General features: G+C 38.7%; 1 long non-coding RNA gene across 3 annotated transcripts in view; it reads right to left on the bottom strand.

Moving 5' to 3' along the window:
- LOC142040409 (uncharacterized) overlaps positions 1-27,511 on the bottom strand; it is a 29,734-nt gene extending 2,223 nt beyond the window's left edge. Inside the window, exons 1-4 of one of the 3 annotated variants that reach the window (XR_012653209.1) lie at positions 27,374-27,511; positions 26,573-26,764; positions 8,949-9,094; positions 1,496-3,713 (exon numbers count right to left, since the gene is read on the bottom strand). This is a non-coding gene — a long non-coding RNA (uncharacterized LOC142040409). Of the gene's footprint in view, positions 1-1,495; positions 3,714-8,948; positions 9,095-26,572; positions 26,765-27,373 lie in introns of those variants that run through there. The other 2 variants (XR_012653210.1, XR_012653208.1) reach the window with 2 other exon arrangements.
- Positions 27,512-27,823: the final 312 nt, after the last annotated feature.

Raw genomic sequence — 27,823 nt, 5'->3', positions numbered from 1 at the left:
TTGTTCTGGAAGTCTTTATATCATCTTTATACCACCTTTATATCACCAGAGTCTCAATTCTCACACTTTTGTAAGTACAGTAACAGCTGGGAGTACTTCTGTGGCTGTCCACCCGTATTTTAGAGAATACTTTAACTCAAGTGGGCATCAGTCCACTTTTCTTACAGATAATTTTTTTTTTAATAGCAGTCTTTTTCCATCTAGGATGTTAGCAAGTAACCTTTCTTAGCCATGAAGTAATACACCGTTTCACTGAAGCTGATGCTGATATTGAGCAGTTTTCTACAGAACTGTTCATGATCTGGGTGTGAATTTTGCAGGTTTACTCTCTCAATTTCCTATCTGGCCTAGAGAAAATTATGTTCTTACAGGACTTCAAAGCCTCTAATTAAACCAGAGAAGAACTTCAGCCAGTCATAGCCTCCGCTGGTCTGTAAGATAACCAAGTTGAAAAATCAGCTTGACCAGTTGGACCCCATGATTTGACAATACTACTCATAGAGCTGGTGGCGACCTTATGCCTTAAGAACCATCCTTCTCTGGCAGTTTGACCTTGGAAGCATCACTTCTATGTAAATTAAAAAAAAAAAAAAAAGTGAAGGTGGGCTCCAGTCTCCCTAAACTTGCCTGGTTGGTGCTACTCCAGACGACAATCCTGTCTGCCCACATTCTGCTGTTGCTTAGTCTTACCTGTGTTATTGGATGAATCTACCTCTGCTCAAAGGTGGAGAAGTTGGATGAATGGGGCAGAGCTTTACCATACTTTCAAGGTGAAAAAGCATTAAATAAGTGCTGACGTCTCAGCTTGGATTTTTTTTTTTTTTTTGGTAAGATTTTTCTTTTACAACAAAATATCAAAAATCCTCTTCTGATTTCTTATTTAGACTTATGGTACATAGCAGTTCAAGGGGATGCACAGAGTTTGTCTTGAGAAAATATCACTACTCTGGGCCTTTTCCTACTCCCACTCCAGTCACTGAATATTTTGCTGTTGTCCTTGGTAAGCATGAGAAGATGTGATTCTCTGAAAAACGTGTGATTCTCTGAATATGTGCAATTCCCTGTGGAGCTAAGTGCTGTTAGGGCTTGTGAGGAAGATTTCCTTACGGTAGCTCTTTCACTCTGGTAGTCTTGTAAAGAGCATTTTGCACTGGAGGTTGCACACTAAATCAGTTGTTTGGCTCTCACACAGAGTTGCTGAATTAACATGATGTGACCCAGAGATGCAAAGGGATTTCTTTCATTAACGGTGCCGGGATGCTTAGGAGAACACAAGATGTGTTTCCTAGACAACAGCCGATGTTACTGTGTAACTGGAAGAAAGTACAAAGGCTGAAAAGGGAGTTTATGAAGAGTAGGGATCAATTTAGGAAAAAAATATGAATAGCAAAATTAAAGTTCTTTTACAAAATGTAAAGCACTTCAAACATAGAGACCTGCTTATAGAGTCTGTGAAACAGCTGTGATGGTCTCAGAAGTAAAAAGCCCCACAAAAAACCAGCAAAGAAATGCAGTTTAATGGAGTTTAAAGCACAAGTACATCACCTCCTTAAGTCTGTACATGCTGCAACCTTAAAGTCACAATCCTTATCCACCTTTTTTCCCCAAATAAAACAATCAAGAGTGATAATCCTGATGGAATAAACACAGATGGCAGCTTGCACATGATCTCATTCAGCTGAAGTTTTACTTCAGATTCTGTGCAGGATAAATAAACGTCAGCTGAAGTACCATCTCTCCTCTGTTCTGGATGCTCGCGGGAGGAAGACTGATGCCGACTTTTGGTTAATATTTAAGCGGTCTTCCTGCAGCGGAATGCTGTGCATCAGCTTGAGAAACCAGCTTGTTATCTAGCCCTGTGGTTCATTTTTGAAAAATAGGTTAGAAGCTTGGATGCATCATTTGTCTGCTTCAGTAGCTAGAAAAGTATGACTTAAATTTCCCTCTAGAGAACTATTTTAGGATCCTAAAAGTATATGTTTTTTAGGTTGCAGTTTCACAGACATCCAAGCTGATCTGTTGGCTTGCTGCCATCAGAAAGGCATGGTCTTTTTCTCCCCCCTCATCTCCTACCCTCCCTTTCCTTTTGCCTAGTCTGCAGTGATTTTTTCATGACCTGATTCACTAACCTGACCAAAAAAACCAAAGGTCCTCTTTTGTTTTGTTTTGACTAGTTAGCTTGTAGATGGGTTAGTGAGTTGAATTATCTTTTGGATAGTCCTGGCAACCGTCAAGGCTGACACAAAGCTAAGTGATGCAGTGGGAGAGCAAGGGGGAGTTGGCTGCACCTTTCATTGCCAGGATGCTGTTGTGTTACCCTCTTCTTTCATGAAGCTGCAGCATCAGGGGAGAGGATTCAGTGTTTGCTGAGAAACGGGAGTTCTCGTCTATGTCCAAAACTCAGTAACACCTCTTTCTATAGTCTTGGACCAGGACCTTGCATCCTATCATTCATCTGAGGATTTTATAACCTTTTATAGTTAATTCTTGTGAATTAACTAATAGGACAGGAAAGGGAACCACGGGCCAGTCAGCCGCACCTCGGTCCTTAGGAAGATTATGGAGCAGTTCCTCATGAAAACTGTTTACTGGCACATGAAAAACAAAAGTTTGAAGAGCTAGCATGGATCTACCAAAAGCAAACCATGCTTGACCATCCTGATTGACTTTTATGATGAAAGGACAGGTTTTGTGGACAAATGGAAAGGAATGAGTGATGTTCACTTTGACTTGAGAAAGGCTTTTGGTGCAGTCTTGCTTATTATCTTAGTAGCCAAATTAAGGAGATGTGAATTGGATGGGTGGACTACAAAGTGAGGGAAAAGCTGGTTGAAGGGCAGTGGTCCATGATTCAAAGCCTGGCTGGCATCTGCTTACTAGTGATATTTCTCAAGGATCAGTACTGAGGCTGGTCTTGTTTAACATTTTCTATAATAACCTGGATCACAGAATCACAGAATGGGTTTGGGTTGGAAGGGACCTTTAAAGGACATCTAGTGCAGACCCCCTGCAACGAGCAGGGACATCTTCTCCTAGATCAGGTCGCTCAGAGCCCCGTCCGACCCGACCTTGGATGTCTCCAGGGATGGGGCATCCACCACCTCTCTGGGCAACCTGCTCCAGCGTTTCACCACCCTCACCTGGATGATGGACCATAAACGCACCCCTCAGCAAATTTCCAAATGATGCCAAATTGGAGGGGTGAGTTGATGTGCTGGAAGGCAGTGTAACGTTTGGAAAGGGACTACAGATGGGGAGAGGCTGAGGGACCTGCGTTTGTTTAACGTGAAGAGGAGGGAGGGTACCAAGTTGTACTTTTTGCCAAAAAAATGAGGATGAGTGGGTAATAGAGAAGAAGGAAACCCTTCTCAGAAGTGCACAAGAAGCAGTGGTCACAGGCTGAAAAAGGGAATTTCCAGTTGGACTGAAGAAGAAAACTGTTCATCCTGAGTGTGGTTAAGCGCTGGCAGAGGCTGCCTGGAGTGTTAGGGGAATCCTTATCCTTAGAGGTTTGTAAAACTCAGCTGGGCAATGCCATAAGCAACCTGATTTAATTTACAAGTTAGCTCTGCTTCAAGCAGAGGGCTGGACCAGGTGAAATTCAAAGGTCTCTTCCAACCTAATTTGTCTTCATCTGTGATTACTTTGTCTCTTTTACAAATGCAGGGTAATTTTTTCACTTGCCCAAGCTCTTGGAAGCAAAATCAGCAAATCTGAAAACAGACATGAGAACAACTGATAAGAGTTCTGTGTTTTAAACCATGAAACTGGTTCTGTGTGTGTCTCTTTTTCCACACCAGCATCTGGCAGACAATTGTTAAGCCACTACTGTTCCTGCAAAATTTCATCTAACTAGTTATGCTTTCAGTTCTGTTTATCAAAGAGAATTACTGGAGAAATAGTAGTAAACACCTCTGACATTATTGCTTGCTTTTAATTAATATCTTTTTCTCTCTCAAAAGTATTTACTAGGCAAATATCACTGTGAGGTTCACATTGGACAAATATATAGGTAAAGTTTGTTGGAATAAGAGGGTACATAAACGTAGAGCTCTGGGACACTGCAGTTTATTGAGCTGCTTGTTTGATAGGTTTTACTCTCCACTACCTGCCAATGGATGTCATGCTTGCTTACGCAAAAATGGCGTAACTAATGAGCCAAATTTCTATTTCTTCCATTAAAAAAATGTTCTTGCACTAAAACTTTACAATCTCCTCAAAGAAAGCTTTGATTTCAGCAGGACTGCAGCCTGAGGAAAGACAACAAAACTCAATATAGGCTATATATTTAATGAGGATTTATTTTCTGGTTTATGAAACTAGACTGATGGCTTCCTAACAGATGCAAGCAATTTTACTGTGAAGAATGATCACGTTTCTCTGTAAGAGAAGCTTTCTCCCCCATTTTATCAGCGAACTGTATCTATGCAAGGGAATTCTGTTATAAACATTGCTAAATACATATAGTTCAACCACAGTAGCATTTTAATCATTATTTCATTATCAGAGCAGTGCGGCCCTGGTATTTTCTTCTAATTCTTTCCATTACGACTTTACGTATTTTATCTTAGCAAAACACCATGGCCCCGGTATTGCAAGGCAGTAAGGTACTGCTGCTGTTAGCCTTCTGCGCCCTGGAAAAAGCAGCGTCCTGATTATCACGTGAGTTTGTATTTAAATTGCAAAGCATTTAAAAACGAGCACTAGTTCAAATGGTACTCCACTCAGAAATTGAAGTATGCAAAAGTATCTTTTAAAGACAGTTCTGGGTACTGAAGAGATTATTGCCATTCCCCGAGGCACAGAAACCAAGAAATATCTTTGCGTCCAATGCTGCCTGCTGTCACCGTTAAGTGTTTGTTTTTTTCCTGGCCAGAATGATGTCTCCGGGGAAGGATTTCTTCCGTGCACGGCAATGGAAGTGGAAGGGAGCACAGATTGTGTTCCCAGAGCCTCCTGCTTTGGCAATGCAGGTAGAGCTTCAAAATCGCAAGTACTGTAATACTAAGATTTCTGAAGTTTAGCAGGAGAAAGGACGCTAATTTGTACAGCGGTGCGCGGCCAAACTCTGCCGCTTTCTGAGGAAAGCATCTGGTCTCCTACAGACAGAATCCTTTGTCAGAAGATGCTAGAAAAACCTGTATTATCGGCTGGTACAACAATGGTAGCTGAGGTGAAAAAGCCTTTTCTGTCCTGATAATTAGGTGGGGACTTATCTAGCAGTACAGCCCTACAAAGAGGGGAATTTGGGAAGCTGAGTTTGACTGTAGGAGGAATAGAGGAGGACTGTCAGCACCCTGGGCTCAATACGAATTTAAATGAAATGTTTCAAGCCGCAGTAACTGCATTGTAACATAAATGGCTTTTTCTTTTCTATTTCCTTCCCATGCAAGATCTTTCAGGGACTTGAATATGCTTACATTGGTGATCCTGGAGGCAGAAGTTTTGTATTCAGATCAAAATCTGCTCCGACCAGGTACAGGTGGCTAACCAACCACGGGTTAGTTGGGGAGGGAGGGATGGGTAGAGACGGAGCTATTTGGGCCCTATATTTTTGTTAGGTGTATGTGTAATATAATAATTCCACTCTAAATGTAAGTGGGTAGCAGTTTGAATTTGTATCAAAAGGGGATACATGCAGCAAGTTGTAGATATTGTCACATTATAAAGCACCTAATGTAATATAAATATAATATTAAAATTAATATATTTACAATATAAAGCAATATATAAGTTTACAATGTAAAACATCTAGTGAGTTCTAGCCGTTAATCATGAAAATTGATTAGCAAATGTTTTTTTTTATAAGCAATGTGCTGAATTTCAGTGACTGAAAGGAAACCACCTGTTTCCAGTTGTTTATTTCACAAAGGAGAAAAAAAAGTAAGTTCCAAATATTTCTTTTAAACTGAGGCTCATTTAAAAAGTCTTCACCTCTCCAAGTCAAACAAGCAGGCTTTAAGGAGATTATAGCTTCTGTTTGATATAAATCAGCCTCTTGCTTGAAAAATACATCTGCTTCAACAAGATTTATGATAGTTATCAAGCCCCACTAAAACACCTCAGAGTCCGCAATGGGTGAAATCACTCCAGGTTAAAATATCCTAAATTATTTGTTGCATGTTTTTTGGTATTTAAATGTATAATATTTTGGTAAACTATGTTAATATTCTCCTTATCAATATATATAGGAAGCATAGCTTCTCTACTATTTAAGTTATAAAATCTTGGTTTATATCATGGTGTCATGGATTTGTGCATGTTGGAAGGGGCTGTGGGAGATCTCCTGCCCAACCTGCTGCTCAGACCAGGGTCAAGCCTGAATTCACATGAGGCTGGTTCAGGGCTTTGGCTAACCAGGTCTTAAAAACCTCCAAGGACAGAGATCTCACAACCTCTGCAGGCAGTCTCGTCCAATACATAATTATGGTTTGAGGGTTTTTTCTGTTATAGGGTTGGAATATTGAATATTTCCTTAGGGCCAGTGAGAAGGTAGCTCCCTTCTGTAATGAGAGTCTCCAACCCGAGTTAACTGGAAGACAGTTACACTTATTTTGAAGGCAGAGATGGTAAAAATGAATTCCCCAAATGAAGAGCTCTTGTGTAGTATCAAAAATTTACCCTGGCCAAAGCAGCTCTGTCTGCTTTCCCTCTTCCACTGCCATGCCTGTGTTATGCCAACCCAGATGTTTGCACAGCCTAGTGATACTTCCCTAGTAATTTTGTTAAACTTCTGCATTAAAAAGTATAAAATTGCTGCTTTTATTTTTCCTCATAATACAGCTCAGCAATAATACGGAGCTTTTTGTTGTCATTAACTAATACAGATGTTAATTAATTAATCATGCTTGCATATTCCTCTATTAAATTGCTAGTCTACTAAAATTTATCCTTTCTATTCCCTAAAGGTATTTTATATATCAGCGAGGTCTTATGTTAATCTTCTCTTTTCCACAGCCTGTTTAACCTTCTTTGGTTTATCATTTAGGGTCATTAAGACTTATTATCTCAGTTATCCTCTCTTGACCCTTCTGTGTTGTCATTTTTTTTTTTTTTCTTCCTCTAACCAGAACTGTGTAGTTGCTCCAGATTCTCTTCTGACTAAGTGTAAAAAGTCAGGAAAAACTGAATCAAGATTAACTCTACCAGAAACCAGATTGTAGAGTCATTCTCAGGAATTCAGACTTGACTTTCTGGTCCAGACCAAGATGCAGTGCTATCTGCAATTGCTTTGATTTATTTTTTTTAATAGGATTTGTCACTGCGTGCTGATTGGGCATTTACTAGTCAATTGTGTCTCGTTTATGTGGACATGTGGTGTACACACTTCAGAGAAAAAAAATTAGAAATTTGGAAAGAACGGAAAAAAGATTCCAAGAATGATTTGGAGTTTCAAAATCATGATCAACAGTGAGAAACTAAAAGAAGTTCAGCCTACTCCAAGGTAAGGTAACTTAGAGTAAACCTTTAGAACCTCCAGGCAGAGGATTGCACAGCGTGCCGAAATCAAACCAAGTCGCAGCAAAAACCAGAGTTTGAAAACTGGAGACAGACTAATTCAGGGTGCATTTAAGATTCACTGAGAGTGATTAACCAGCAGAACAATTAACCTATGGACATAGCAAATTTGTTGAAGTATTTAAATTGAGACTAAGTATTTTTCCTAGATATATGGTTGTCCAGCTAGAAATTGCTGGGCGAGATGCTCTGGCACTGCATTCTATATGAAGTCAGAATAATTCATCACAGTCTTTCAGCCTTAAAATTGAAGACTCTAAACCTCGTACGCTCAAAACTTCAGTATTTTTTTTTTTTCTTCTAAGTATTTGAGGAAGAGGGTATGGCTTATTCCTGGTTAAACACAAAACATCACCTCTCTTGGGATTCTTGCCCACACACAGTCCCAAGTGTTTTCCTGGGAATAGTGCAGAATATGCCTTGTCATTCAAGACCCTCCCTTGGTGTTCTGTAACGTAAGATCTCTTAATTTATTCCTGTTCTTTACTGTTTCTCTTCCACCGTAACATTGCATTGACTGAAGTTTGATTGTTGTGGTTGCTCCCCTATTCATGTTTAACTTCCAGCTGGTTATTCTATCAAAAGTGTTTCCTGCAGGCCATGTAATTATACCCACAGATTCTCTCCCTGTAAAATCTTTTCTGTTATTGCTGCTTCTTCAATGAGGCAGCACGAGATTTGTTAAGCAAGCTCTCTATGGGTAAATGCATGCTGACTGTCTGCAATTTAGGTATAATTTGCTAAATGTTCCATGCCAACTATTTTCTGCTATTCTTATTATTCAGATCATGCTTGTAGAGCCTTCTAGTTCTGTTTTTTTTTTTTCCTTCTTTTTTTTTCTCGGTATCTGTAATAAACCTAACATGGACTTCATCTTACTACTTCTGCCTATTCCGTCAATCCCAAGGAATCTGTTATTGCTATTAAAGCTATACAGTAGCATTTGGCTGATTTCTGCCGAGTCAGAGATTTGAATTGTCATTTATGTGCCTCTCTTCCCCCTTTGATTTTGTGTACGGTCCCTCCTGACTCTCTGCATGAAAACCAAGTGAAGGATAATGAGACTGTAGACCTCTTATGACAACTTTCTTCCATTTCTACCTCTTTTTTTTTTTTATTACCCATTTTTCCGGCTATTTTTTGTTTCTCTGTAAACATACTTCTCTTTTCTACCTGTTGCTCCTAGCCTGTAAGCACATCCTGTGTTGCAGCCATTTGGCCCTCACCTTTATTGCCAAAATTGCCTTATTTCTCATGGGTCCTGCTGTCAGTGGGCATCTTTGGCGAGCAGTGAGTTAATCGGTTCCTCAGCGTTACATGTTCCGGCTCTTTTGTTTCACCCAGGATTTACAGAGTTGAGAGCTATCAAGATCCTTGCTATAAAAAAAGTATTCTAGTGCTGCCTGTAAAACCAAACAAACAATACCCACCCACAGATGATACGCTTTTGCATTGAGTAGATGATTGCTTTTCTCTGCATCTCATGTCTGTGCTGCACATATAACGCCTCTTCAAGGATAGGATATCATAGCCTTCTTGCTCATGCGTTGATGACCCATTTTTATTTTGTATCGTGCTGTTCAAAGACAAAAGAAGGTGAGACCATCTGAGGGAGTTTTCGTGATTAATTGGTCTGTGCTACCTGTCCCAGAATGCAGATTGAAACTGGAACGCTCCGGCTCCCAAAGCTAAATTCACAGAAAGCAGCTGGGGGTTTTTCTAATAAGAAGCAGAAACGCACACCTGCCACTTAATATGTGAATGATCTTTAAAATACCAGGTTGTTTCAAGCAGATCAAAGCAACAATGGCTTCAGATGCAGTCATTTAAACCCATTTGCATCCTCTTCTCTGTTGTCTCTCCCAGCCATAGAGAGGCACTTTTAAGAATGATGCATTCCTGTGCATTATGTTCGTGTTTCAGTTTAAAGCCACCGGCGGTAGCTAATTTCCATATTTTTGACTGTATGAGATCATCTCTGATAAACTGTTCATTTGGCACGTTAATAATAGCAGAGAATCAAGCTGGCTACAGCACTTGTACCATCATTGGGGTACTTGAGCAACTCGCTGTCATGTGTGAATTTGTTTTCCCATACTTAGGCAGTGAGAAAAGTGATATCTCCTTTACATAAATAGGGAATATAGAAGATACAGATATGCAAACGCTTCTGTGTCTGCATAATAAGTAACATTGAAACCACCAAGCCTCCTCAGGAGTAAATTCAAGCATTCAAACGAGTATTTGAAGAAATCAGAGTAGAACAACTACGCTTTCAGCCCAGGAGCATAAAAATGCTTTGAACAGATGGGAAAGGGATCTCCAGAGTCACATGCCAGCACTTATAAAACTCTGCAGCTGAATGGAAGGATGTCTCACTTGGAATAATACTTAAGGGGAGAAGGGATAATAGGAGATAGAGCCATAGCTAGGGAATAATTAACTGGACACTTTGAAATCTTTAAAAACACAGTTAGTAATTTGGTTGAAAAATACTTTGGAATGACTTAGTCTGCTCTAAAAAAGAGACTGTTTATTGATCCTTGTTTGTGTGTTTGTTTTGGGGAAGGGTGGGTAATGTAGGGATCCTGTTGGCACTTTTAAGATGTTTAAGACACTTTAACTTTAGTTTTTGTCCCCTTTAGAAGCCTAAAAGCACATAACTTGCGGCCATGCTCTGCAGGTGTCACAAACTTAGCAGAGGTAGGCATCTGCAGCAGATTGATTCAAAGTTTTGTAGGAAATAACTGCATTATGGTTTGTCTCAAAGCCTGTGGCTTTATCCTACTTCTGGTGCTCTTCTGCCTGGGGGAAACTCAGCTTTAAGTCTCAATCATCTTTGGTTATCAGAAATGCTGGGTCACCAGGCTTCATGTTCTTCCGAAGTCATGATTTGTATGAGGGAGTTGTGCCTAGCTGAGCAGGCTTTCGTTTTGGGTCAGATTGCCCACCTTCGCTCAGTTCTTGCCTGGCAATGGGTGGCCGTCTGAACCCGGCCTCAGAGCGACGCGGTTTCCACTATTCGAGTTTCACAGTGCAATGAAGCACCGATATCCGTATACAACTGCTCTCGCCAAGGACGTGAAAGTGGAGAACCTTAATTATTTAACGTTGTAAAGCGTTCCAGGGATCTAACCTGGCAGTACAAAGCTTTTTCTTGTTTGTTTTCAAAGGGATGCAATATATAGGAGAGCGTAAGGGCTCTCCTAATTATTGACACCTTTGGATAATTCTATTTGTGGGCAAATATACCATTTCCATACGTTGCCCAAGCACCCGTTATCAATGGCACTATCGTTATGAATAGGATGTCTGCTTCTGTAAGGACCAGCCAGGTGATGGCTTGTTTCTATTTAGCAGCTGTCAGAGGTAGAGTCGAGTACCTGTATTAGCTGTCACCCATTGGACGGGCAGCAAATTTGTTTTCTAAGAAGCACAGAGGTTTTGTTGTTCTCTGGGAACACTGTGAGATCTGGTAATCATTCTGAACGTGAAATGTGGAATCTTACATTTCATATTAATGTCTAAGCAGCTTTCTGAAGGGAAGGCTCCCACAGCTGCCTGCTCAGCTGTATATATAAATATGTATGTGTATATATATATATATAAAAAATATATATATTATATATAGCATTTAAGTAACTGCAGGTTGTTGGAAACTGTGCTGTCGTATAAAGAAGATAGACACTTGAAATAGTGAAAAGGCTATAGCCTAATTTAAAATTATAACATTAAGGCAGAAGTGGTAACTACAGTGAACACTGTCATGAACACAGATAATATATAATGATGTACTTGTGCATGGGCTTTGGCTGTTATCAGACCCTGAGGAAATCCAATCTGTTACAGCCGTTCTAGAGATTTCTGTACCAGTGCACATAAATTCACTTTAGTGCTGATGGTTGATATTTAGCACTCTTGGGGCACTATGAATTTCAAAGGTGCAGCAAATATTTTACATATTTTCTTACAGAGCTAATCCAACCCGAAGTCTATGTTCTGCCACAGTACTATGACCCAGCTGATACCAGTAGCATGGGTATTACAATTAAGGATAGCACGTAGCTCCTTATTTCTGGGTTACCATAAAATGATCTATTATGCCCTGCAATCTACCGACAGACAATCTGGGACAACAAGGCACATAACATCATTTTGATATTTTGAGAAATGGGGACAAAAGAATTAGAACATTCTTGTTGGCTGCTTTAAAAATTTCTTCATGATAGCAAGTAAAAATTTTACAGCAGGGAAAAATTCCTAACCTTTTCAACTGTAATTTTTTAAAGTAGTAAGGCACTTTATCGATATCTTTAACAGTAAATGCAGCTATTTACCTTATAGACATAGAAGTTAGAAGTAAATGGTTGCTTCGTGCTGTCTAGTTGATTAAGACAAGCCCCGCATGGAAACAAAGCCTCCTTTGTTCCTAGGCTGTAGTATGAATTTGATGTTCAATTTATTATACAAACACTCAGTAAATGAATGGGATGGATACTGCCTACCGTGAAATGTGGAGTATTCTGTCCTAATGAAGAAGGAAAACTCGGAGACAGAGATTATAACTAAGATGAGGCTTTATAACTGGAAGTTAAGTAACCCCGGTGATGAAGGAGGGTAGATGTGTGTCCCATTCCTACTAGGCTAGGAACACTGACTCTAAAAACTGCAGCTGGTATGAACCAGACCCTTCAAGGACCTGTCACCTATACAAAATGCATGCCAGAGCAAATAAAAATTCAATTATGCTTCATTTACCTTTCTTACCATGAACAATTGCACCCTTATTCCTCTGGGATTTTGTGTAAAGACCTCCAAAGAAAAACTCAACTCATCTGCCTTTTCCTGTGGGATTAAGATAAAAATGACCTGCTTTACTGCTGCCTTATTATTTGAGACCCAGCGTTGACCATCTCCATAAATTATCTCAGTTAAAAGCTATATCTGCCACTTGGGATAAAATAGGTTTTCAAGATGTTACCAACATGATTTATAAAGGATTATGTGTAACTAGGGAAAATTTTCAAGAAAGCTAGATTAAATTGGCTAAAATGAGCCACGGAATATTTTTACTTGTATGAACATTGTCATATTTTACTTGGGCAAGTACGGCAGATAGATAAACATCTGATGAGATACAGAAATACTCATTGTTGGATTTTCAAAATGTTTTTCAGTTTGTGACCTATAGCATGATTTTTAATATCAACTGCAAAGTGTCTTTAAAATCTGATTTTAGACAGATCCTTAAAAGAGTGCAAGCAAGAAACTTCACTGGCTTTAACACAGCAATATATGGTTGATTTAGCTCCCTGTTGATGCAGATATTTTTGCTTGGTCACAAACTCAAGCAGGGAAATAGTATGGGAGTTGAACAGCGAGAAGCCAATGAATGCAAAATGACATTAAATACCCTGAGCATGGCACAGTGGGCTCAGCATAGTTTCTTTGTAGTGTACAAATGTCTTGGATTTTGCAAATCAAGACAGACTCTCTAACAGTATGTGCATGCTTAGCGTTATCTTGTTCTCTACTCTGCAGGTGTGCATCACGCTTTGCAGAAAATTCACAAAGACAACGATCTTAAAATAGCACAGAAAAGCAAAGATGCAAGTGGTAACATGAACTCTCCTTTGTTCTTGTGCTCCTTGGAAATTTATGGGCCCACAAGGGTGAATGCCGTGCACGTCTGGATGAATTGGGTGCCTCTTCTTGACTAAGACTCGTGAGTAAAGTTGGGTCCAGATTGCATTTCTTCACCACCTCCCTTACAACTGGAGATTTCAAGGGGAAGTCAGTCAGTTAAAATCCTTAGGCTCAATCTCAAAAGCAACAGTGATTTTTTTTTTTTTCCAATGGCTAAATTAGTTTTGTCTTCTATATCCCTGGAATAAGTTAAAGAACATTTTCAAGCTGTTCACAACTATCTGCAAGGGGTAACAACACAAAAAACAATTAAGGAAAGAGTGAAAAAATGCAATCAGACCAAAAAAAAGAACGTTTCTAGTCTGAAACTCAAAATTAAAGTAGATATCTATTTTTTAGGTTGGTTAAGTAATCGAGCAAAATCACATACTTTCAAAGAATTGTCTTTTCTGAGCCTATCAAAATCAGAACCTCTAACGCAGAGACACCTGACATCTACGTTTGTCTCTCTAAATGATGCTTGTCAGGAGATTTCATTCTCTCCCCTGTGACCCACTCACTATTCAAATAGATGTACTCCCCAAGGATGCCGTCTTATAAATTATCTTTTATATAGCTCCTAGATCCCTTCTGGTTGTGCTGCATTGCTTTTGTTAAACGAGAATGTTTCTTTGTAAATGCCCTCCATTCCCAATCTTTTTATTTCATATCCAGTATATGCTTCCTTGGCTCCATAAGGTGATAGACTCTTTGTTCTAGTTTCAGAATATATGTTGTTTGTATAATTGTCCTTCCTGGAGTAGGTAACTACCTAGTTTTGTCTTTAAATAGAAAGACAGTATTTTCTCATAACTCCATCTTAATTTTATTGAATTCCATATGGAATATTGACAAATTTTTGCTGGTCTACTATAGAGATGCAATAGTTGATTCTGAAGGAACGTAATGGAAAGACTATCATAAAGGAAAGCCATGAAAATACAGAAGACAGTATTTTTAAATTATTTTTTATAGTTCTGTAATGAAGAACAGGATCCCTGTGAATCTGTGCTCAATTTTAGGCAATCCCTAAAGAATGGAAGGCTTTTGAAAGCTGTGTATAGGGTACTTACAGTATAAATGTATACTTTTATATACTTACATATAAGTATCCTTATACTATAAAGATACTGTAAGTTAGTTTTAATTAAGGTAGTGATCCCTAGGGGAGAGGACAGGGAAAGAAGGAAATTTTACTTGCTTGAAAACCTGAAGTAAGGAAAAGGGCAGTTAGTTGTTAAATTTTATTGCAAATACCAAATCAGACTAATGCTACAGTATGGAAAACTGTAACTCTGGAAGTTCTGAGTTATAGCAGGGCATATAATTTCTCCTCAGTGAATTTTCTTGCTCTTTTAATTTACAGAACTGCTCTGAAGTAGATTCTCTCATTTTTTTTTTCAACATTAGGATTATTCATGTTATGACTAGCCATGAATATTCAAAGTTTGAGCTATTATTTGAATGCATTTGGCCAGATACATTGTATGTAATGCCTGCTTCTTGATTGGAGAAAAACAGCGGAATTCTTTGTTCAAATACTTGCATCGACACATTTTCCATTTTTTTTAAAACAATATTCATACATTTGACTTTTAAATTATTTTTTTTCATGAACATTGGTTTATGAAAAGTTGATTGCTCAGATCTTTCTTGAAAACACACTCAATAAATGACATGACTGTGGCTAGCCTGTCTTAATTTGAAAATAAGTAAGATTATTCAGGATAGATTTTTCTATACTTTATGCCTAACTCTTATGAAACATACTGTTTTATGCACACATGGCTGTGAACTATTTTACTTTAAAAGCTGCTCAGAAAATTGGTTGTGCTGGTATCTCAGTCCTATTGCTTCTGAAGGCAGCTCGTTGCAGTACTTACTGGTAATGGCATGGCCCTTATTATTAAATATTCAGGAAAATCTTACTGAAGCACTGCTTTTCAGCTGTGATCATGACATAGTTTGATACCCAGTTAGAAATAAAATTCCCCAGAAGGATAATGGAGTGTTGAACTTGGAAAGCAAATTTGTAAATCACACGAATATGGTTGATAAGTTTGCAGTATCTCGCTTGCCTTTAAGCTCGTAATTCATAGAATCATTTTGGTTGGGAAAGACCCTAAAGATCATTGAATCCAACCGTAAACCTAACACTGCCAAGTCCACCACTAAACCATGTCCCTAAGCACCACATCTACATGTCTTTTAAATACTTCCAGGGATGGTGACTCAATCACTTCCCCGGGCAGCCTGTTCCAATGCCTGACAACCCCTCCGGTGAAGAAATTCATAACATCATGCAAGAAGGTAGCTGATGAATGCCTAGGAGAAAGGGAAAAACAGAAGAAGATCAATGCCCTATGGAGAATCTGGCAGAGAATTTCTACCCACTTTAGGACTCCCAAGGCAAGGTAAGAAAAATAATTAAAAAAGCAGCTTGGGCTCCATATGTCTATGTGTATGTGTCTAGTGCTGGCTTTGCAGAGGTGGGGGCTATTTATTTTTTTTTTCTTTAATATTGAGGATTCATGGCAACTTTTTATTTCAGTAGCTGTTTTGGGGCTTCATTTTGTTTTTCCCAGCTATCAGACTGCTCCTTGTAATAGACGTCTTATTACCACTACGTTGGGTTTCATGCCCAGGGAGGGAAAACCTGATGAGGGTGACAGCTTATTTGTTGGTCCCCAGTTAGGGACAAGGCTACAGTTACAGCTTGGATGAGCTGATAAAGAGAAATGTATGGACTCAGAACGTGAAATGGCACTGGAAATCACAATTTGCTGGTGACTGCTTATCTGTCTGCCTCCTGCATTTGTACCAGTGAGTGCCGGGAAAATCCAGTCCCATTTTCCCCATCCCATCAGCAAATAATAAGGCAGCCAAGTATTATGCAGACAGAATGACCTCAAAGCACCGGCAATTTAGATGAAGAGTTCACAGCAGAGGGCAATTTATAAAGTGCATACATTTTTAGGTGCTGTAGGTTGCTCTGCATTGTACTGATCCACCCGTGTCTCCTTGGTCTCTGGGGAGCAGAGCAGGGGTGATGTAAAGCCACCCTGGCTGGTGTTTGTCCTGTCCTGTCCTCACCACACACCAGGGAGATCCATCTATGGGGCTCGCGGTCTTCTCTGCACCCCAGGGAGGCTGTCTTGCTACAACAGGTCTAGCAGGGGGCTGAGGCACCCCAAAATTTAGCTGAGCTATTGGAGTTGCAGAGTGAAAAAGACAGAATATTACTGTAAGTAGTACATGATTGCCGGTGAAATTCCAAGGGCCGAGAGGATAGCAAAGTTGTTAAAATCTGAAGAACACCCAACACTGATACGGCTTATGCAATTTGTGACCCCCCAAGTAAAGACATTGATCTCAAGCAGCACGATGTAAAATGATCTCATGGCCAAGTCAGGACCATTTTCTTCCTTAGCTGGGGTTTCTTAGGTGACCAAGTGCGTTACTAAAGGGAAAGAAACCAGTCTGCTCCATCCGTTGTCAGTTCTAGTATAGCAAATATGTATAAGAGAACTATTTTTTTTCTTTGAGAGTGATAAAAACTGTATGAGATTGCAAGAGGTTTATGTATGTTTTATAGCAGGAACAACCACTAGAGTAAAACTACATTGTTTTCCTCTTTCATGCTTCCTTTCTGCTTTCAGACCACATTCCCTGTGAAGTCAAGCAGGGGGTTCTTCAGTTTTGGCAAATGTCTCGAAGAAAAAAAAATACCAGTACAATTATGTATTTATGTGATGGCACTAAGCAGATCGTAAGTGTTGTAAATCAAACAATATTGCCAAACAGGAGGTTATGTATGTTAATACAGTATGTTTCCCATTCATATCCTCTAATCAAGCAGGAACTCAAGGTACAATATTTTTGATGTAATTCACTGAAGTCAAAGGCTAGAGTTTCCCAGGTCTAACTCCACTGGGTGCGTTCCGCCACTGATTCACTCCATCTAATTTCCAGGACAATGGGATTTTCAGAAATGTAAAATTATGTTCTGAAAATGCTCAGTGACAAGCTCATAGACGGTCTAAAATGATTTAAAGGAAGTTACGCTAGTTACATGTCATAGCCATTGTGTATGACTGGTAGAAAAGCAAAAAGTTTAATCCCTGTGAACATGTTGGTTGTGTGTGTTTGGTTTTTTTCTTTTATTAGAAACATTGCTAAGGAGAACTGACATTTTTTTTTAAAGGAGTTGTAAAATGAATTGCAAAATGTTGGAGCCTGCCTATCCTTTGTGCATGTTTTTTTCTGTAAGTAGATGTTGGACCAAAATGGACCTCTCAGATTAGAAAATTCAGTATGTTGCTATTAAGTGTAGACATATTTTGATAGTAGGTAATCTTCCAGTTCCCCATATTTCTCGAAGACTGGTAGGCTTTTGGTGCCTAGAAATCTTCTTCCAACTGACATTGCTCTGTTTCCTGAAGCACAAATTGACTCCTGTCCTCCCTGAAGTTAGGGTCAGTTTATTGCCTTTGAAAGTAATAGGAAACGATAACCATTTTGAATTAGGGAAGAGTCAGAAGTGGAGGAGTGTGCAATCATGTAAAACATACAATAATTAAGCGCAAGCTGCCTTCTGACTCAAAAAAAAAAAAGGATTTTTGGTAAAACAGACTAACAAAAAACTGCAAAGAATCGGCTGCACCATTGACTCAAAGGATTTATGTTATGTAAATCAATTCCCATAGGAAGCTATAAATATTATGTTGCTCTAAATTAGCTGAGGATGACGACGTCCTCTAAATTAGGTGAGGATCAGTTTGTCCTCAGACAGCCTTCTGACTGAAGGAATGTATTTCCTATCATTACAGTAATCTGCTATGGAAAATTAAAAACTAAACTAAACTTGAGGCCTTTCCCTAATCCTGAAACAAACACTGTAATCATTTACTTTGTCTCTAACATCCTAGTAGTTACAATTCAATTAAATACTAATGAGCATTTAAGTACTAATTAATATTAGCATTTTCCATCAACTGTTTAAAATGAAAAATCTAGAACTAAAAATATCGTGATGGAAAAAATGTTTTATGAAGGAGGGGTGCTTTGCATCAACTGAAGAATACAATTTCTTTAACTAAGGAAAAGCCATCTTTTTCCACTCAGAAATACTGTTTTCACCAGAGCCTAGTTAGAAAAATGCACACTGAAAAAAATTCTTTATGTGCTTATTGTAATTTTACTTTCAACGTCTGGAAATACTTTAAAAGCAAGATCCCAGTCCAGTTGGTTATTTTAGACACAGCTTAGACTTCTTCTCTGTTGAGTAAAGCATTTAAAGACATGTTTATCTTCACGAATTTGCTTAAATGCAGTTGTTATTAGGTATATGCATAAATGCTCTGCTGAATAGGGATAGATTGCTGCAGCAGGCTCTAAATGAACTAAGAATCAAGCTGATAAAGGGATGCGTTGGGTAAAGTGCTAAATTTTAGAGAAGTTGAGATCCCCACTACAGTGAGCACCACGCATCCATCTCAATCATGGGAGCTAAAATGATAATCTCCGTGTTTCTCATCTGGAAATTGTAATGCAGGAGGAGGCAGCAATTTGCTTGCGGCTTATACGGTAAGTGGGATGGGATTTTCAGAGCGCAGCCAAACGCAGATAAGCTGGGCTTTTCAGTAACAATGTCTGTTCCATTCTCATGAGGGGAATATTTCCTTTTTGGTTGGAGATTTCCATCTGATATTAATGAGCGCTACGTACGGGCCTTGAGGAAAGAGCACGAGCCAAGATAGTCTGGTTCTGCAAAGTGGTTACTCCATAATGAAACTTCCTATATTTCTGAGTTAATGGGCCAAACGCCCTCCCACTGACTTCAGTGATGAACCTGGCCCATTATTCCTAAGTGTTACTGACTGCCCGTGTTCTTGCTTGACTGTTACATGACTGAAATAGGCTGGTGAGCACGATGATAGGGAGTGTGTGCACAGAGGACCATGGCAGACACCAGTGTGGCTCATTATGACTGACTGAGGGTGAAAATGAAAAAGCCTTGCTGTGTAATGGGCCGTTCTAATTGAGAGCTTGTTTAAAATATATGTCAAAAAGGACATATTCTTCAAATTAGCTTTCCAAAGCCATGTTTTGCTTTTTTTTTATTTAACTTCAGCTGAGATGTAGAATGAATCATTTTCTATAATCAACGAGTAATCCTGAGAAGGCAGGGAAATACTCTGTGAACGTGTTCCAAAAACATTTATAGCTTTCACATTTCCATAATATTAAACTGAAGAGCTGCAAAGGGAAACTGCTAAAACATAATGTTTTTCTGCATGTCAGTGCTGAATTCTAGGGAAAACTCAGACTTTGCAGTGGTTGATCATGATCATCTTCTTCTGTGACAAAACTGAGTAAAAAAGTAATCCATAAAATAATAGCATGCCCATTTTTCTTGTACTAATTCCAAGCTGTTGCACGATACTTTGAATATGTGTAGTGCTGAACTGGTGTTCTGATGTTTTGGTAATTTCAGGTTCATCTTACACTGGCCAATTCATTGGTGGAAAATACTTGTTGGTTTTTTTTTCTCGATAACTTCTCGCTCTTCAAAACATTCTCTCCTTTTATGGGCATTTTCTGATAGCTCTAACAGAGTCCCAGACTCCAGGCACTACCCCTAATTCATACTTGTCAAACAATAATGAAGTGTGGTACAGAAAATGCGGTCACTGGCAGCCTGCCTTGTTATCTTCTGTCAGATGGCATCCAAGGAAAAGACCCTGTTCAAGGCACATCATCTACTAAAATGGGTTGTGAGCCATGATTTTGAAGTTTTTTGCATTTTTGGTTATTTATTTTTATAAGCTTTATGACCATCAGCAAGTTTGTTAAAATATCCTGGATTATGCTGGAAGAGTCTATACCCAAGAAATATCTAAACATATCTAAATATCCAAATGTATCCAAATGTCTATCAGTCATCATTGAAAAAGTTTTGAGAAAGTTAGGACCAAGCTGTTCATTGTTTTTTTTTTTAAATAAAGTTCTGATAGTATTAAATCACTCTTTAGAACTGTAAAATAAACATTAAGAGGTCAGTTGATTTATATTTTGCCCTACTGTAAATATTTTTATACAGCTCCATTAAGTCACTTTATTATGGAATAAGAGCTATAGCAGTCCCCATAATAACCTTAATTTTAGCATCGTCTGTCCTTCCAGCCTCCTCTATGACTTTTTTCCCCTGAAAACAAGTACCTAGTGTTGGCATTTTGCATACCATAGTTTATCTTAGTAAAGTTTCATTTTTGCTTATAACTGTAAAAAGATGAAGTACTTTGAGTTTGGTTTTAATGTTAATTTTCGAAGAGATGAACAATAATGTCATTTTACTGAAATCTGGCAAAACTTTCATGGACTTCACAGAAACCAATATACTATCTAATGCATGTATGTATAGAAATATAAGACTGCCTGTATAGATCACCTGCTGGGCTGTGTTTCAGATAACTGCTCTGACTTGGAAATATGGATAGGGAAAGAGAAAAGAGCTGTAAGAGCTGAGAAATCTAGCAGAAAAGAATCCATTCCCTGTTTTGGAAATGTTACTTTTAACAAGTCCTACAGAAACTGTGACTTCTTTCAGGCTTCTGCCTTCTCTTTACCAAAATCCAGCTCTTTCTATAAACAGTGAATAGATTTAGGATGTAGTGTTGCATTCAAAACTGTTGCTGTGAATCATTATACTCAAAAACACTAGAACTTTGTGCTGGCTCCAAGGATTGATTCACATATAATACCCTGCAGAATAAACTGCAGCCAAAGGTATCCTAGGAAGAGCCTTGGGAGGATGCCTCAGTAAATATTGTGATCAGTTTTTAAAATATATTTGGTTAGCATCCTTGTTATTGCTTTACAGTACCTGGACTTTTACTCTGAACTGAAAAAGAAATATTCTGTATACAGAACCAAACAAAACCATTGGGTCCATGCAGGAGCCACTGAACTTCATACAAATCCACACTACAGCCGGTCGCGGCATCAAACTTTTGCTTGCTCTGACCGATGCCCTCAACTTCTGTTAAACTTGGAGAATTGTTTGTCACATTCACAGACAGATGCTGGAGCCTGTGATGCCTGGGTTCCCATTTCATGGCTCTGAAACACAGCTGATATTAGCAGAAGCAGCAGAAGCAGCACGCTGTATGGGGCCTGAAAATTTGTTCCAAGTGAAATGCTCTTGTAAATAATAAATAAAATAATTAATTCCACTTCAGTATTTCTACTGTTGAATCTATAGAAATCATTGACAAAGTTGGCCTGGCATGTATTTCAGAAGATTTCTCATTTTAATCCACTTGAGATGGTCCTAGGATCTGTCACGGAAAAGAAAGTTTCTTGTTTTGACTTCTTGAATTCCTAAATCTTCTAGTTTCTCACTGTCTACAATTTGGATTTTGTTTTTCTGCTGTGTTGTCTTGGTTGTTTTCCTGGAGACGTGAACCAAGCTGAAATTGTGTAACTGCTGTACGCACTCCTGGAGTTTTGCAATGTAGACCTCTGGTTTTCTTCTGACACCTCCATATTATCTACCAGTATTTGTATGACTGTTCATGTTATGTACCAGTAACTGTATTTGCAGGAAATGCATAAAACACCAGGGAAATAGTAATCTTTTGGGGTTTTGTTGTTTCAAACACAGAGATTTATTTGGACACCAAGTGATTTTTCTCTTTCTTTACATTACGTTACCTTGGAAAAAAAGTTATTACACGTTCAGTTGTCTTAAAGTGTTGCTCAAGTCAAGAACTGGAAGAGGTTGTCAAGGTGTCTCCAGGAGATGGTTAGTGACATTTTGAAGTTGGCACATGTGGGAGCTGAATTTCAAAGAGTAGTGAGCTTTGTGAACAGCTGCAACTTTGCTCTTTTTAACTGCCTTTTACTTGCTTGAATAACTGTACTTTCTATGAAACTAAGTAAAGCAATGGTGAAGGAAATTAATGTAATGACTATAAAAATAAGCGAAGGAGAAAAAGGACATACGTGACTTTAGTGTAACTTATCTTTGACATGCTGATCTGTTATTTTTCACTGATATAAAGGTTAAATCCATTAACTGGTGGTCTTCCAGTGAGGACAGAGAGCTGACAAGGCATGAAGTGCTCGGGCCAGCAAAACCACAAAGTACTTGATCTTTGAAAGTAGAACTTTTCTTGTCAGCAGCAAAAATGACTTGACTTTCATATGTTCCCTCTACATGTGGGGAAATGAACATAAATTAATAGCTACAGTAATTTCCTCTGGGTAAATCTATCTAAACGATCTTAAATATTAGAATGTTGAAAGGCTAATGGCTTGAATATCTGACATGATGAACATCTACAGCTGTTTGTGAAGTCAAAGGGAGGACTGGGTGCTCACTGTCTTTGAAAATCAGGTCACAATACCAATGGTGTCTTTATACAGAGAATCCCCTTGATTTCAGTAGAATTTACATAAACTTGCAGCAGGATAACAGCCTGAGGTACCAATGGTATATCCCGAGTTTCTAAAAATTTCAAGGCTTGGAAATGATTGCCTTGTTTGCCTTCCGAGAGATGTTACGCTACGGGTGGGGTGTTTTTATCCCCAACCGTTGAATGCAGCAGTGTTTTGCATTTATTCTTAGGAGCGAAACAGTATGTAGATCTGAAGAGTAAATTGTAGCAAATGAACAGCTGATTTGGGTTTTGCAATTCACGTGTATGAACTCCCCTTGCTAGAATTACCGTACAGTGATAAAACAAACAAAATTGTTCATGTCAAAGTGATTATAATTTTTCTGTGTCACAAGGTATTTATAAATCTGTTACACAGGATGGCTATGTTTTTATTTTGTATTTATTTTATTATATTGTCTGCGAGGAAAATGATTTCTTGTCAATACTGTCATGTTATTGGATAATCTTACCAGAACATGTATTTAAGGGAAATAATATTTTTTAAAGACTTTAAGATTTGTCCTAATGGACTCTGTGCTCATGTGTTGTAATGGTCCAGACCTGGCTCAAAAAACAGCTCTTGCTTATTTTCTCAGCTTCTTATAGGTTAGCCGTATCAATGATTCACTCAAGATACAGTCAGATAATCAAAGTGACCAAGTCAGCAAATTTTAGGAAACTGCTGCCCAGTAATGGTTATGTACTCGCATCCAGTCTTTCCTAACATCAAATAAAAGAGATTAGCCATAAAGATCCAATGAGCTTATTTTAATACATGGCTATTTAACTTTGAGTTTGCTTGCCCCCTCAGCTGAGATGTGTAACCATGTGCAAATTCCTCCACCATTGCAATGAGAAGTAAAACGGGTTCATCTGAACTACTAATTCTTGTACTCAGCAGACAGCACTCTTGCTCAGTGACTTGCTACCAGCTGCTGTGGTCTGTGTTGTCGATTCAAAGGAAGAAGTGATTATGGCTAGCCAGCAAAGCAACAACAACAAAAAACAATCAAAAGAGAAAAAAATTTCTCTCCTTCTTGTTTGCCCTGGGTCTCTGTAACGTGCCAGCCATCAGAGAGTACTCACATATATTTCCATTTTTAAAATTGATTTACAGTTTGCAAGAAGCTGAGAAGCAATAAAATCTAAGCTTACTTAACACCTGGTAGCATTAACTATAGTCCAGAAACTTCAGACTAATATAAGAGGGAACATAATTTTGATTTAGCAAGAAGCAGGATTCATGAATTCTCTATCCACTGTGACTAACTTATGCCTTTGGGAAAGTTTCTTAATCTCTATTTTTACCTTAACAGATCCACATGGAAAATTTCCATGGAAAAGTTTCACAAGAATGCATTGAAGATATTTATGAACTTTGAAAATTCTACATAAATAAAAACAAGTAGTCAGTGATTGGTAAAGACATTTAAATGTTAACCCTAAAGAAAATAATTTATCTGCTTTTCTTTATGCAAGGTTCCTTAGTTCTCCCTGAGGTACTGCTTAGTGAATGCTGAATAAAAGAGAGTAGTGCTTTGCTTTGTTTACAAATTGGAGATTATATACCTGCATAATAAAAGACTGCTTTACCAGCGAGCATCTCTTCCCCTTCTTGAGCAACCACCTCATTTGGGTGAGACAAGCTGGATAAAGATAAAGTGCAGGTTTGGCTTGACAGCAGAAAGCCTTCCCGGTGTTGATGAACTCCGTCTTTTAACAACAAACTTCAATAAACTCTTATTTTTAAAGACGCGGGGTCTATGTAATCCTTAGTTTGAATAATTAAACTCTGTAAAAATCTTGTTGTGTAACTTTCAAGTAAGCACTGACCTTAGTAAATGGATATTTATGGCTCTAAGTGATTAAATGTGAAATATTCCTGATCCTGAGGAATAAATTTTGAGACAGAAAACGGTAACATGAAAAAATGTTAGTAAATATTCCTGTTGGCATGAAAAGGAGAACATCTGCTAAAGTCACGAGTGGTTTGTTGCCTGAGTTAGCAGCAGGACAGCCTACAGCTGATTAGCTATGGCTTGATAAGAGAACAGGAGTGCAGTGGATAGAAATGTTTGTCATTTGAAGTTGCTTGAAATCACTCTAAAAGCATTTAAAACATGATAGTTCACTTTTTAATTCTTTCCTTGGTATCTTCAGAAACTGCTGTAATGACTGCTTAACTATTAGTACATATCCAAACTGAAATATATGTGCATGAAATGTCCCGATTTGATCTTGCCTTCACTAAAGTGAATTTCCTACCCAGAAATGCACATAAGCACATACAAAACACCAAGCACGCCTTCCAAAACCAAGTTTAAACGTATATTTAGGGTTTTCCACATATGCTGAGGCAACACTGAGATTAGCCAGGATATAGATTTTGCATTCTTTTAAGCCTGTGTTGTGGGTCTGGTCTTGGAGAGCTGTGATGCCAGTATGAACTTTGGAGCACAGGCTCCAAACAGTTCTTGCCTGCTTTTTTTCTAAACTCACTTTGTGCATGGATATCTCTGATTTAGAACAGATTTGGCAATCCAAACATCTTTGAATCTCAAATATCCTACAGTAAGGTTTGGTTTAAGGGTGAGGAAATTATGGATACCAACATAATTAACCTTGGATGTCTGTTATGTTAATTCTTAAAGATAGACATGCTAATGCGTGGAAATAGGGATAACCTCCAGTATGTATTTCACTGTTTTTCTCGATTCCCTGCACTCTAATCCAGAGGAGGAGTTTTGCCTGTGAGAGCTACCATGATAAATTGACCACTGACTTAAGGAAGAAATGTTTTACAATGAGGGTGGTGAAACGCTGGAGCAGGTTGCCCAGAGAGGTGGTGGATGCCCCATCCCTGGAGACATCCAAGGTCGGGTCGGACGGGGCTCTGAGTGACCTGATCTAGGAGAAGATGTCCCTGCTCATTGCAGGGGGGTTGCACTAGGTGACCTCTAAAGGTCCCTTCCACCCCAAACCATTCTCTGATTCTGTGACTTCAGTTGTTGCTCCTGTGAGGTCTGTATGAAAGATTTCTCTCTTCTCTGAAAAGAATTCTTAATGTCTCTATACAGGTACATTAATAAACTCTCATATAGCAGTTTAAGCATTTGGCCACTGATATAGCATATTGTTTTAAGGTGACATATGTTATCATCCCAAACGGGACGTGCCCTGACACTGAATATTTCTGGGATGGGGAAAAGAGAGGACCTTCTGTTACTACAGGGTGACGTGACAAAAGTCACATCGTGCGGGGTGGGATGATGACTCAAGCCACAACTGGAGGACCCTTCCTGGCTTTGCTGAAGTTGCGTGGGGAGAGGATCTACCGGCATCTATCTAGCAGGAGGACCGGAGCTTTCTCAGCCCACAGCCACTTTCCCTCTCTGTCTCCAGGATCCTGGCCTTAACAGGCCATGAAGATGCAATTGCCTGCTATTTGACAAATGAGCCTATCAAAGGTAATGCTATACTGGCTAGATAGTAAAAAGAAAGTTTGTTATCCCTGCCTTATTCAGTTTTGTGGGTGAATAAGGGCAGGCTTTTTTACTCTGAGATCCTAATTTATATTTTGTCTAAGATGCTTCATTTTGGCATAGATCTCGTGAGACTTAAATGCTAAATTCCTTCGAGAGGAATATAATTTTTTAAAAATTATACATATTTTTATATACGGAGAAAATCTGTGCAGACAGCACATGCATTTGAACAAGGTAAGTAACACTTGTTTTTCCATAGAATTTGTGACTGACACACACCTCTGAATCTTCTTAAGTCATCTGCACTTACCCAGCTTTGCCCTTAGCAAAAAGTGTGGTAAATGATCTACTTCTCTGATTATTTCTGAAAGTGTATGGGTGACTTCTGATTTTCAGTTTTATTACTACATAGATACAGTAAAGAATAACGGCAAGTCTTACCTTATCTGTAGTACATTTGACACTGGATAATGGATCTGTTGTCCAAAAAAGCCAAACAGGACCGGAAGAAGAGATGCAGAAGAGGACACTGATCCATCCAGTCCGTAAGAAAAGGACTGTTAACATACTATCTACTAAGCACACTAGTGTGTCTTCATTTCTTTGTTCTACACTAAGATCTGGTGGCTCCAACTTAAAAAAAAAAAAAAGAAAAAAATAGTAAGAATGCAGATATAGATGGCAATTACAGAAAGCATGGAGAGACTTCATACAAAGAAAAAAGTTAAGAGATTGCAATTACTTAGTTTGAAAAATAGATGTGTGTACAAATTAATGAATTCTATAAAACAGCATAGTTTATCACAAGAGTTGGGGAACATTCAGTGAAAGCTAGAGGTACTGTATTTAAATTCCAGTTTTTCTTTGTTGTGTTCTATTTTATTATTCTCATTTATTTCAGTTAGTTCAGACAGTAAATCCAATTGATTAAAGGCTTTCAGCGAACGCGGGCTCAATGTGAAGCAGAGGCGCACAAGTGCAATGTCTGCTCACACCCAACAATAACAGTGTAGAGATTCTTTGTTTAAAAATGACATTTGTAGCTGGAAGAAGCTGTGGCGATGTGGAGGGACAGCTGTGTGGTGGTGCAGCCGCTCTGACGCGCGCTCGGGAGTGAGCACAGCTCTGGGGAGGAGGAGGAGGAGGAGGAGGAGGAGGAAGGGCGTACCTCAGCTCTGGACTAAAACGCAGCCTTCCTTCGGGGTTTCAGAGCAGATTAAGCAAGATGTCTTTGATACTAACCTGTAAAAATTCTTGTAGCAGTTTACGCACATCACGAAGCCAATTCTAGTTCTGTTGCTTGTTGTCTCTGGTAAATGAGTGCCAGTGGAGCAATATAACCAACCAACGTGATAACTGTAGAGGTACCAATGGAAGATGTGATCTGGAAGGTCATGATTATGTGTAATTGTCATGACAGTCCAAGTACAGCCAAGTTCTTAAAATAAACTATTGTGTAACTGTGTCATTATGCATGTAACCTGAGGAGGAAATGAATTAACCATTGAAATCAGAACATGCATATTACAAACCACAAATTTATCAGAAGAAAAAAGAAAGGCACTCCAACTTTCGATACAGGAAAATTAGATAATTTATTGTTTAATGTTTGCTATATAATAATAATTTTTGCCTGTACACTGATTTATAGAAGAATTATTTTCTTCAACATGAACAAGGTAAGGAGGCAAA

The sequence above is a fragment of the Buteo buteo genome, chromosome 16 (assembly GCF_964188355.1).
Source record: "Buteo buteo chromosome 16, bButBut1.hap1.1, whole genome shotgun sequence".
NCBI classification, from domain to species: Eukaryota; Metazoa; Chordata; class Aves; order Accipitriformes; family Accipitridae; genus Buteo; species Buteo buteo.
This window is presented reverse-complemented; position numbering and strand designations above follow the sequence as displayed.